The sequence below is a fragment of the Chrysemys picta genome, chromosome 1 (genome assembly GCF_011386835.1).
Source record: "Chrysemys picta bellii isolate R12L10 chromosome 1, ASM1138683v2, whole genome shotgun sequence".
Classification (NCBI taxonomy): domain Eukaryota; kingdom Metazoa; phylum Chordata; order Testudines; family Emydidae; genus Chrysemys; species Chrysemys picta.
In genome coordinates, this window is record NC_088791.1 from 345383022 (window position 1) to 345395013 (window position 11992).

An 11992-nucleotide genomic window follows, 5' to 3' on the forward strand; every position below is an offset into this window, starting at 1 on the left:
GAACCTCAGTTACTGCACAAGGTGAGTAACCCTCTCTTTGGGTTCTTTTTCTCTTCAGGTGAAGGATAACGTAGGGGTTTGCTCCCCTCTCTTTATAGTCCAGTAAACCTTGGAAATGTATTCTTCTGAAGGGTCTCCCAGCTAAAGTTCCTTTTCCCTGCTGGGTTGAAATGCCTGGTGAATTTTATAATGCAAATGATCTTCCTGAAACCTCCATTACACATTATCTATTGGCCACACCAGGCATGATTTTATAGGAGACACGATCAAGCAGGCAGAACCCCATTCCCTTGTGTATGGTGGTACAACTTGTGCTGTGAGTGCCCCACATTTAAAGAATATATTTGTAATTTTCCATGCATCCCCTCTACATGCACCATGCAATAATATTAATGTCCTGTATGTTATCAGTTCAATTGAGACTTTGTGTGACATCTTTTAGAAACATATAAAAATAATAGTGAGTTTGGATACTGTGATGGGTGTTCATTCCACATCAGCCCCTCAATGGGTTAAGGTGGCTAGATGGGTCAATTAATAGCCTGAGCTGTACTTGGAGGAAGAGCCAGGGAGGAATTGGGGCTAATTATAGGAGGACGCTTACCTAGACAGAAACAGGCTGAGGGGCAGTGAAATGGAAGACTGCCTGGGATGGTTGGTACACAAACCTCCTCCCCCCACCCTCAGAAGGGGAAAATAGAATGGCCTGGATGGAGGGTCAAGCCATAAAGAGCGAGCATTCGAGTCCCAAGAGAGATGACATGAACACCCACAGGAAGAGGTGTCAGACTGGTAGAGCTAATGCCCAGTCATGGCCCCAGGGAAACACTCCAGAGCTGAGTAGAGCACCTCATGACAGGTACACTGAGCTGTTCCAGCCAGCTGAAACTCATTGCTACATACCTGGGAGTTCATGTTCAGCTGATTATCCAATACAACCAACACATTTTTTTCCAGAGTCTTTGCATCTCATGATAGAGTCCCCCATTCTGTAAGGATGCCTATATTATTTGTTCCTAGATATATACGTTTAGACATATTCAAATGCATATTATTTGCTTGTGCCCAGATTACCAAGTGATCCAGATAAAATTCTGTAGCACTGACTTGTCCACTTCATTATTTACCAATTCCCCAACTTGTGTCACCTGCAAACTTTGTCAGTGATGATTTTGTATTTACCAGATCATTAATGTTATTAGGATAGGGTCAAGAATCTATCCCTGCGGGACTTTATTAGAAACACACTGGTTCATGGATGGTTCCCCATTTATAATTATGTTTTGAGACCAGTTAGCTAGCTAGCTATTAATCCATTTAATGTGTGCCATATTAAGTTTATATGTTTCTAGTTTTCTAATCAAAATGTCATGCGGTACCAAATGAAAGTAAATGTATATTACACCAATACTATTATTTTTATCAATCAAACTTGCAATCTTATCAAAAAGATTGCAAGTTAGTTTGACAAGATCTATTTTCCATACACCCATACTGATGGCATTAATTGCATTACCCACCTTTAGTTCTTTATTAATTGAGCTCTATATCAGCCACTTACCCACTTATCTTACCCAGGATCAATGTCAGACTGCTCTTGGTGGCAAATTATTTAAACCTGTTGATTTTTTTAAATGTCTAAGTTTCGTAGCTGCTGTTTAAGATCTCCTGAGATTAGTGAAATGGAAAGAGTGTTATCATTTGCATAACATGCATTACACACTATAAAACCTAACTAAAAATTGCAGGTAGATTACTGCAGAATCTTAAATTGCAAGTGATTATTTTGTGTGGGAACAACAACTCATTAACTAAAACAATTTATAAATTCAGACAATCTGCACACTCCCTTGGATAACATGGTGATGGTGGTGTGGCATTGGTCTGGAAAGAGGAATAGTCCATGGTAAGGAATCAGCTGGATCTGGGATGGAATGAGCTTGATAGGGGACCAAAGTTCCTTCAACCAAGTTGTCATCATTAGGAATTGTAATGGAAAGTGGTTCAGTCAGAGGACCAGAAAGTCCTACTGGAACATCCCTGGACTCTGGTACTTTTCCATGGTGCTCCATATGTCAAGATATTTTTATCATGATCAAAACAGGTCACCTGCATTTTACAATTTCTACCTGTACCCATTTCACTCCATAACTGTAGTAATAAGACTACACTAAGTCTCCTACATGAAAGGAAATATGATGAGCCTCACATCGGTGAAGTTACATGTACCCAACTCTCAAGCTATGCGAGGCAATATCAAGGAGTAGCAGGACTCAACAAGTACACAAAGATCATTTCAAGCAAAGAGTTGCATGTCACTCCTGGGTAGTATGCATGTGAGGTGTTCCTGTAGACAAGCAAGAAAATATCCAATTTCTGCTGATCCCACAGAATAGACTTATACAAAGCATTCCACTAGGCCAATGGTTGTCAACCTATTTTTCATTTTGGACCCCTAAAAAATTTCAAAGGAACCCCTTTGAAAATCTATTGCCTGTATACATAGTTGAATTCTGTTCAGTCAGTTTTCACTCTAAGTCTTAGAGTGAAAACTGAACAGAATTCAACTATGAATGTTGTATACTTGGCACAGCATTTGATGTAGCATGAGAATGGGTGCTAAACTGTTGGCTTCTAAGGTAACACAACCACCAACCAACTTCCAGGTTTTCACTTGTAGGTTGGGGTATTCACATACTTTTGATTGATAAGAAAAACTGAATGCCTTTTCTAAGACCTGAGATTATTTTCATAATCACCTTGTGCAGACCCCTGAGACATAGATTGTGGAACCCCAGGGGTCCATGGACCATATGTTCAAAGCCACTGTGCTAGCTTGTTTATTGCAGGATAGTATGAAGCAGAAGGAATGTGGTAGGTGCCATTTGAAGCTAGGAAGCGCTGAAATTCTTCAGAGCAGAACTGAGGTCCATTGGTTTACCATGACATTGGTGAGTGACAAACTAGCTAAAACAAGTTATGAAGATATCTAGTAGTCATGGTGGCTGTAGAGATGTCATTTTAAACACATTTGGCCATTTCTAATACAACCAGAAACATATAGCCTTAGGTGGTTTTTCACAGTCCACCTGAATGTGTGTCCAAGGAATCTGAGGCTATGACCAAGGATGTAGACACGCTGGGCCAGGATCATGCTGGATTTACTGACACGTAGTACAGCACTTCACCTTCCTTTCAATGTCTTTCTCGAGCCTCAGTCACCAGGCATGTTCTGGGCTATGGCCTTCATCTGTACAATGCCAAATGGACCTTAATGAAGAGCTTCTAAAATCTGTGATTGAAGTGAATTAGGAAGGATCACTTGCATTCCCCATGAGATGCAACCTTGAGTTATAGATCATTCATGTTGATGTGACATGAATTGTGTGAACTGGGGATTCCTATGACCCAAACACTAACTTGTAGTACCATTCCCTTCACAAGAGAGAGCACATCATCCTCAGTGGTTTCTTTGTTGATGTCTGTGCTAATGATTGGTAACCTATCCATCAAATTGAGATAGAACACTTCATCTGACGTTTTTGGGTTCACAAGAGCTTGGGCATGTCAGACGTGACAATCCATCAGCACTGCTGTGTTGACTCTTTACAGAACTCACTAGTATAGGAATGAACTGAAAGTAGAAATGTCCATTGTTGCATATGAGCAGTAGCTAATGATGGAATTACACTGGTCCAAAAATTTAAATTAAACAGGTGATGATCCAGCAGCAGGGTAAAATATCTACCATACAGATAGGCATGCAACTTCTGAATTTTGAAGATCGATCAAGAAACTCTCAATATTATTTCCACATAGGTTTTCTCTGGCACAGTGAGTGTTCATGAAGTGAAAGAATTGGTTTCTTCATGCTATCAGGAAAATGTTGGAAAGAACTGTATCCCCTTCATGTAGTGACTCATCAGAAGCCAACTGCAATGGGAGTGTAGCGTCAGTTTCTTTGCTTCCTTAAATACACACTCAGCCTCTAATCCATTTTTCATTGGATGTTTACATTTCATGCAACAGTGCCAATACTATTGCCATGTTAGGCAGAAATTTAGAGTGGTAACTAAGCAGTCCTAACAATGAATGTAAAGGGGACATTCTCTAGGAGTGGCACTTGAGGAACCACTTTCCTCAAGCCCCATGGCACCAATTACATGTCTAAGGTACTCAGCTGAATATTTGAAAACCTGACATTTGTCTTGATGTATTTTCAGTCCATGATCTTCCAGATGTTACAAGACAGCCTCCTAATTTCAAAGGTGATTCTTTCCTGAAACCAGGATGTCATGCATATAATGAACTCTATTCAATCCCTTCAGAGCATCATCCATGACTTTGTAGAACAGGGCAGGTGCCAATGCTATACCAAAAGGCAACCTGTGGTAACAAAACAAGCCTGTGTGTGCTGATTGTGAAAAATTTCTGAGATGCCTGATCGCCATTTTTAAGTATGCATTGAGCAAATCCAATTTCCCGAAACACTGTCCCCCACTAAGAACAGCAAACAAATATTCAATATGAGATAATGACTATTGGTCTGCACACCAAAATTGGTGTGCAGTATTATTTTGAAATATCCACCAATTTGGGTTGAGCTTTCCTTTTTGATCACTCATATCATATATGTAGCTCACACTGTGTGAAATCAGTGACAAGACTCCACTGTTCATTAAATGGTCCAAAAATCAGCTTTTACCCTTTTACTAGAGACTTCAGAGAATTAGGCACAACTCTGGGCCTATAATATTTTGACTGGCTGTCAGACTTAACAGTGAACTTCCCTGACACATTGGTCATCTGTCCAAGTTCTTTTTCAAAAATTTTGGAGCGTCTCTCTCTCCCGTATTTATTGAAGGTTTCAAGGTATTTTTGTGATCATCTTGATCATGGTCCAATTCACCCTGAGCTTCTCAAGCCAAATAAAGTTGGATTCTTTCCTTCAGTTACACACAAGGGTAAAAATGACTGATTGTCCAGCTAGCTGGACATTCACCTGGAGAATCCCTTCTGGGAATAACAGTTCTGCAGTATAAGTCTTCAAAACCATGGAGGTTTCTTCCAGAGGAACTTGTGACAAAGTCTGGTCCTAGGTAGATGCAGGAATCAGGGAGATGGAAGCTCCAGTATCAAGCTCCACTCTTTTAGGAACTCCTTCAATTGTGTGGTTCAGATGCCATCTGACTTCAGCTTCTAACAATAAGTGTAGTGCCAGATCTTGCTTAGTGCAACTAGAGTCTTGTCAGGAATTCAAAATGTGGAAAAAGACTTCCATCCTTTAAGTTCAGTCTTTATAGCTGTCTCCTTGGATGGACAGTTACTTTGTGTTTCTGATTGTTGAACTGTGTGACAAGTCACAGCGATGTGTCCTTTCTTCTGGCATTTCCTTCTCAACATGCATCATTTTGTGCATAACAACCACACAGAAATTCTTTATAATCCCAAGGTCCTCAGTCTCTCTAATTTAGGAGGTGAACTGAGCTCACACTAAATTGCAGAGATTCCTTCTCCAGTGTTTTCATGGCAATAACTACTTCATCAGCCTCCTTGAGTGTGAACATTGATACAGTCAGTAACTTTTTCCAGATTTGGTCATTGCATAATCCAGGGACAAAATGGTCAAGAAGGGCATCACTTAATGTTTCTCAAAACTGAGAATGCTCTGACAACTTCCTTAGAGTAGCAACAAACTGTGCTAGCAACTATCCACTTCCATGATGTCATTTGATGCAGTAGGTCTCATTCTGCTACCATTGAGAGGATAGCAAAAAAATGTTCCTTCATTGCCGCAGTAATTGTGGAATACATGGCAGTTCCAAGCACAGTTGGAGACAATAGGTCACAGCAGTCCGTATGCCTTCAGACCCATCACAGTCAGCAAGGTTGAAACTTTGTCCACCTGGAATAGTGTTACAAGCCATAAACTGATCAAAACTTTCAAGGGACACCATCCATGCTTGGTGGTTTTCATCAAGCTCAGCAACATTGCCAACAAGAGTGGCCATTGTCTGCTCTCCTGCTGGACTTCATGTCTCCTGGACATCTTCTCTGCCATAGGAAAATGGTTTTCATTTTTTTTTTTTAAACTGTGCACTATCTGTGCTTGGTTTTCCCTCGGCTGGCTGTAGGTCTACACAGCAGAATGCCTTCTTTGGCTGCACTTGGCTCCCTTTCCTAACTATAGTACAGTCTAAAACAATTTCTCTCTCTGCATAATTGCATGTGCTCTGCCACGATGGCTGCTTGCTTTCCCCACACTGCTTTGTCTGGCAGCTCAGCAACAACAGCAGCAACTTTTTCTTTTGCTCTGCTTCTAATTGTCTACTTTCCCCTCTCTTGTTATCAGTGTCACACTGTCCCTGCAGTAAAAAGCAGCAACCAGCCACCTTGTGAACTTCCCCTCCCCTCTTTTTAACCAATATGGCTTTCTTCCTCAACTGTGGATGAGAGACTTTTGGGGCATCTAGTAAAAAATAAAAAAAAATAAAAAAAGTGTTCTTAAACAATGGAAAACATTCACATTAACATTTTTTTCATTAAATTCTTCCTCCCAGCTGATTTGGCTCACAATTGTTTTCAGCTTTGTGAAATTGGCCCTTTTAAAGCACCAAATATTTTGGGAGTGAAGACATATTTAGACATAATAGAAGCCTGCTGTGGATTTTAGCAGTCTGTTGTGGTGGTGATTAGCAGCATAAGCATAATTAGAACTGTGTCTGTGTAACAAATTGCAGAGTAATCCTATTTGGTGTTGTGAATGTGTAAGAAACTTTAGAGTGAGCATGTTTGAGAGAACAAGAAAAGAAAGTAATTGAAGAGCTATTTAAGACCATATGAACGAACACTAAACTTGTACTGATGGGGGAGGCGAGTTAACATGAAAATGAAAGACTAATACATATGTCTAAGATAACAAAAGTTATAAATAAGTTTGTGTAACAAAGGGAATCTGAAGCCATATTGTCAAGTGATGGAGGGGACTGTAATGAGATCATCCTGATAAGCTTCCTACTCATAAGCAATTGATCACTACTCTGAGTGTTTTGCCTTAATAAATATTTGTTAGACCCATATGCTGAGTAAGTGAACCTTAATCCAACAAAACATCTAACTGGTCTGAACTTTATTCTGTTTGCACATTATACATGTGATTAAGTCATGATCATGTGTACCTATGATACCTTTGTAGTTCAGTGATCAGTTCCTCTTTTTCTGTCAAGATGAGGTCTAATATAGACTTCCTCTGTGATGAATGCAATGCTTTCTGAGCTAGGAAATGGTGATCTAGTATTTAGAAATTTGAAATATGCCTCAGTCCTGGCAGCAGGAGACTTCCAGCATATCTCACCTAAATTGAAGTCCCAAGATGACATAGCTTTTTCCCCCTCTATACAGCATAGATAAATGTCTAATGAGCTGGTCATCCTGCTCCCTAGTGTGATTTGTGGAAGACACCATCTAATACCCCATCTTGTGCTTTATCTTATAGGACACATTCTTAAGTATTCAAGATCTTCCAAGTTATCAGTGACTTGGAAACAGATAATGCCATTTTTTTACATAGGACGGAGAGTGGCACCCTTTTTTGGCCACTTGATCCTCCCTAAATAAGGTATAACCATTAATTTTAACATTCCAATCATGGGAATCATTCAACCAGGTTTCAGTAATAGCAACTAGAGCTAATTTATGCTCATACATGAGCAATTCCAATTCCTTTTTTGTTGTTTTTTTGCCAAGAGGAATATCCCTTTCGTGCTGGATCTAACCTCACCTCACCCACCCGCAACTGGGGATAGATTGGGCCATATCCTTAGTGCTTAGAAATCCATCACCCCAGATCAGTGGGTCCTAATCACTGTGGGACTTGGTTATAATCCACTTCCTGTCTATACCTGACCCCCCACCCATCTTATCCATCCTTCAGGGACCTTCCTACAAGTTTTCACTTATGAAAGAGAGCCTGAACTGCTTGCATTTAGGAGCTCATTCTCAAAAGAAGGGGTGGCGGGGGGGGGGGGGGGGAAGGGGGGCTCAAGAGTCCTATCCTAGAACTGCAGAATTTAAACAAATTTAATGGTAGATCAAGTTCTGCACGGTCTCCCTGTCAGCTGTCATCTCATCTCTAGGTCCTGGCTACTGATATGCTGCTCTTGATCTCCAGTTTGCCTACTTTCATGTGATAATGTACCTGGGCCACAGCAAATATTTGAGGTTTCTAGTTGTGGACCCCCATTACTAACACACTATCTTCCCTTTCAGTCTGCCATCTGTCCCAAGGGTGTTTACCAAGGCATGGTAGTAGTAGCAGCATCTCACCTCAGGAGAGTGGGCATCCAGGTATTCCCCTAACTAGACAATGGGTTGGTCTGCAGCTGCTCAAAGGATCAAGTGGAGATCAGTATTCACCAGATATACTCCTTGTATACTCAACTGGGCCTAATAATAAACCGAGAAATCGGATTCTCAACCCATTCAAAGAATAGAGTTCATTGGGACGATAGCAATGGAGTATCTGCCCCAGGACAGATTTGATGGTGTGGACCTGTGCATCCATCTACAGTCTCACCCCGGTACAACAACAATATCTTGCCTAGGACTGTTGGGACAAATGTCATTCGGTACTTACATGATTCACTATGCCAGACTGCCTCAGATGCTTACAAGGATGGCTGAAGTCTGCCTATCATTGAACCAAACATCCTCTGGACAAGCGGATTCATTATTTCTGCCAGGGTGCTTTGCTTGCTGAAGTGGCAGAAGGATCCTGTTAGAATTAAAAAGGAGCAGGTTGACCCAGAGGCGGATACGAGTACAGGTTTCTATACAGTGGTACTTGTTCCCCTGGACCCAATTGTCCAGTAAGCACTGAATTGATTACATTGATTAGATTAGTACGTACACGTCTACATCCACTACAACACACCAACAACCCTTATTATGTAATAGAAACACCCACTGTTAGTAAACCACCCCATCCATTACTCATAACATTACACGTTACTTTTACCTTGAAGATACATTTCTTTGCAACAATTTGTTGCCATAAATCTCCCTCGTCAGCAGTTCTCAGGGGAGGAGGAGAAAGGGACCCTAAACCAGGGCTTGTTTATGTAGCTGGGAAAAGGAGGGAGGGGAAGAGAGCATTCCTTTTACCTTCTTTTACACAAAGGGCATTCCTTCTGCAACTGCATCCTTATTAATCTTCATAAACAACAGAGATGGGAAGAATCTGGCAACTTATATTTTAGACAAATACTAAAGAATCTGTAAGTTATGTATTAGACACAAAAATGTTGCTTACATATGCCTTTGTCCCCTAATACCATGTCAGCACATTAGCAGCTTATTGTTATACTTAACCCTAAAATATCCCAATAGATCCAACCAACACTGACAGGAGAGTTCTCTACTCCACTCCTCTTCCATCTCAACTTTGAGTACAGACTCTTCTGCCATAGAGTGGTGAGCCCATCTGGAGATGCTACAGCCACAAGCTCTGTGGTTGGAGAAAAACCATCACTCCATATCAGTATCCTGGAGTTCCAAGCTATATACAAGGCTTGTCTAGTCTTTCTGCCTCGTATCAAAAGTGCCAGATTCACATCATTGTTGTGTGAGACTATCAACCTATGTATGTTTTGTATCCCGAATGAAATCATACTAACAAACAGCTTCTGATCTTCTAGGAGCTCAGAATGTTATAAGAAAGTTCCTGCAGCCTTTTTCAGAGCAACTATCACTGAAACAGAGAGGTACCAAAAGGAAATGGGATGGAGGCAACTGGTAGGGAAGGGAAGTTCCTTTCAGCATTCCTATGAAAACTGAATTCAATTTGGGTGTGTTATAACAGTTTGAAAATCACTTCCATGCAGTGCTTCTGGGCTTATACCTGTGAAACCGAGTGTGCATATTGTTCAAGACAGTGGGCTCCCAAGGGGTCTGTACAAAATGTTTCAGATAATGGAATTAAATATTTCATAAATTATAGAATGTATTTGTCAAAGAATACTCCCGTTACTGTAGAATACTGCTCCAGAATATAACCAAGCTTTTATTAAAATTGTAGTCTTAGCCCTTATGGTTGAAAGAACACTTTAAAAAATTAACAAAAACAGCCTGAACTATCACTCCCAGATGTAAGAACCAGCTCAATTCTTCAGCTTGCTGTTAATACTGAAACACAAGGATGATTGTTGTAAGAGTTTTCTAAAACTAAAAATTGAATTTTCTTGACTTCAAGGTGATTAATGGTGCAACTTTAATGTTCTCTTCCTGAATTTTTTGATGGAGCAAATATAAATTTTTTCAGGAAAACACAGTATAATATGTAGTTTTGGCAAAGAATGCTGCCAAGTCAGTCAGTATTATATAAAGTGACAGTACTTAAGAGGAGTTCTATAAAAAGTAAAGCTGGAAAGACAAAACACATATGCAGTTAAACTCCCTTTGGATAAGTGGAATCAGTTTTTGAATGCACTGTGACTTTGAGCACTAAATGCCAGATCCTGATAGACTGTGAACAAGATAATGTGGGAACATAAAGACAGTATATGCTTTACCTGTGTCAGCTTTCTACAAGACCCTGTGTGAGAAAAGCAATATTCACTCTGAAAGGCAAAAGGGGAAAAATGTGTTTTTTAAACATAAGATAGTAGAAAGTTGAAAAAGTACTGTTTTTCTTATTAGATCAGCCACTGAGGCAGCTGTGCACATAATTACCACTCCATAGGATTCATAGAGCGATTCATTTCCTGCTGGAACTATCAATTTATTTTGTCCTTTTGTTCAACTTATTAATAAAAAGTACAGCAGTGATTTGGCACAATGGGGCTAGCAGATGGGGGATTCATAGATGGGAGGGAGAATGCAGATAGGTTTGGTGGTAGAAGAGGAAGGAGGAGAACACAGCCTGGTGATGAGGGGTCAAGCAATGTACTGAGGGTGCTTCAGGAAGTGGAGCAGGGCCCATAGGGACATGTGGCTGAGTCAGGGCGGGAGGACAGAGCTGGCTGAGGGGGTATGGTTGAGGATTGTCACAGTGTATGCACACGCCATCTCCCTTTGGGCTGGATTGTGGGTATGGTAGCACCAGGGTTAGAGTTTTCCAGACTGTCCTTGAACTCAAGACCATACAGCCTAGTGGCCAGAGTCAATATGGATACCCTTGGGCACAGGGCCACACAGCCTAGTGGCCAGAATCAGGGACTGCTACCCAGGGTGGGGCAGGGGTGTGTGACAGCCAGGATAGGGGTACCTGTGCTCTCCCTGCTCCACCAGATCCTGGCAGTGGTGGGTGTGTCTGCCACAGAGTCAGCAGGGATCCTACTGCAACACATTGACTTTGTTCTGGGTGTTGCAACTCAATCCCATCCCTGGGTCACTTCCTACCTTGTCACCTAAAGCTGTAGGCCATATGTCATCGGGGTCTCCTTGGGACAGGTAGCTCCCTGGTACTCTGACTGCAGTCAGTTGGCTGAATGCAACAGGTCTCTGGGCTGATTCTTAGGATCTCTGGCTCCTACAGTCAGGGGCTGATGCCTCTACCAAGCATCCTTACTCCTCAGGGGTCAGCCAATACTGAACTAGCCTGCTCCCTTTTATACTGGAACAGCAGTTGGAGCATGCCCAGCACAGTCTAAGGGGCGGGACTTCCTCCACTCATAGTGAGGGGTTAACCCTTTGAGGTCTAGGGTGGAGTATGCACACCCAGTCACACAGACAAACTGCCTGGTTGGGGAAATGTGTCTGGAGGATGCAGGGAAGAAGTTCAGGGGGAAGAACAGGAGGGTGAATTAGGTCCTGCCATGGGCAGCTGGGTGTAGGGGGACTGGAGTCACATATGGGAGTGAGTTGCACTAAGGGAAGAGTTGGGGAATGAAGCCAGGAGGAAGCAGGCAGCCGCTGGGGAGATGTTTCTCAGGGTTGGTGTTCACCTGGTGCTGGTGAGGACTCAGTGGGGATGGGGACACCCTCCCAAGGGATG

At 41.7% G+C, this 11992-nt stretch overlaps 1 long non-coding RNA gene across 1 annotated transcript; it reads right to left on the reverse strand.

Moving 5' to 3' along the window:
- Positions 1-104: 104 nt before the first annotated feature.
- On the reverse strand, positions 105-11568 carry LOC135980965 (uncharacterized). The gene is made up of 4 exons (XR_010597923.1): positions 11398-11568; positions 10569-10616; positions 8636-8773; positions 105-6469 (listed from the first exon to the last, which is right to left on the reverse strand). It is a non-coding gene; the product is annotated as an uncharacterized LOC135980965 (long non-coding RNA).
- Positions 11569-11992: the final 424 nt, after the last annotated feature.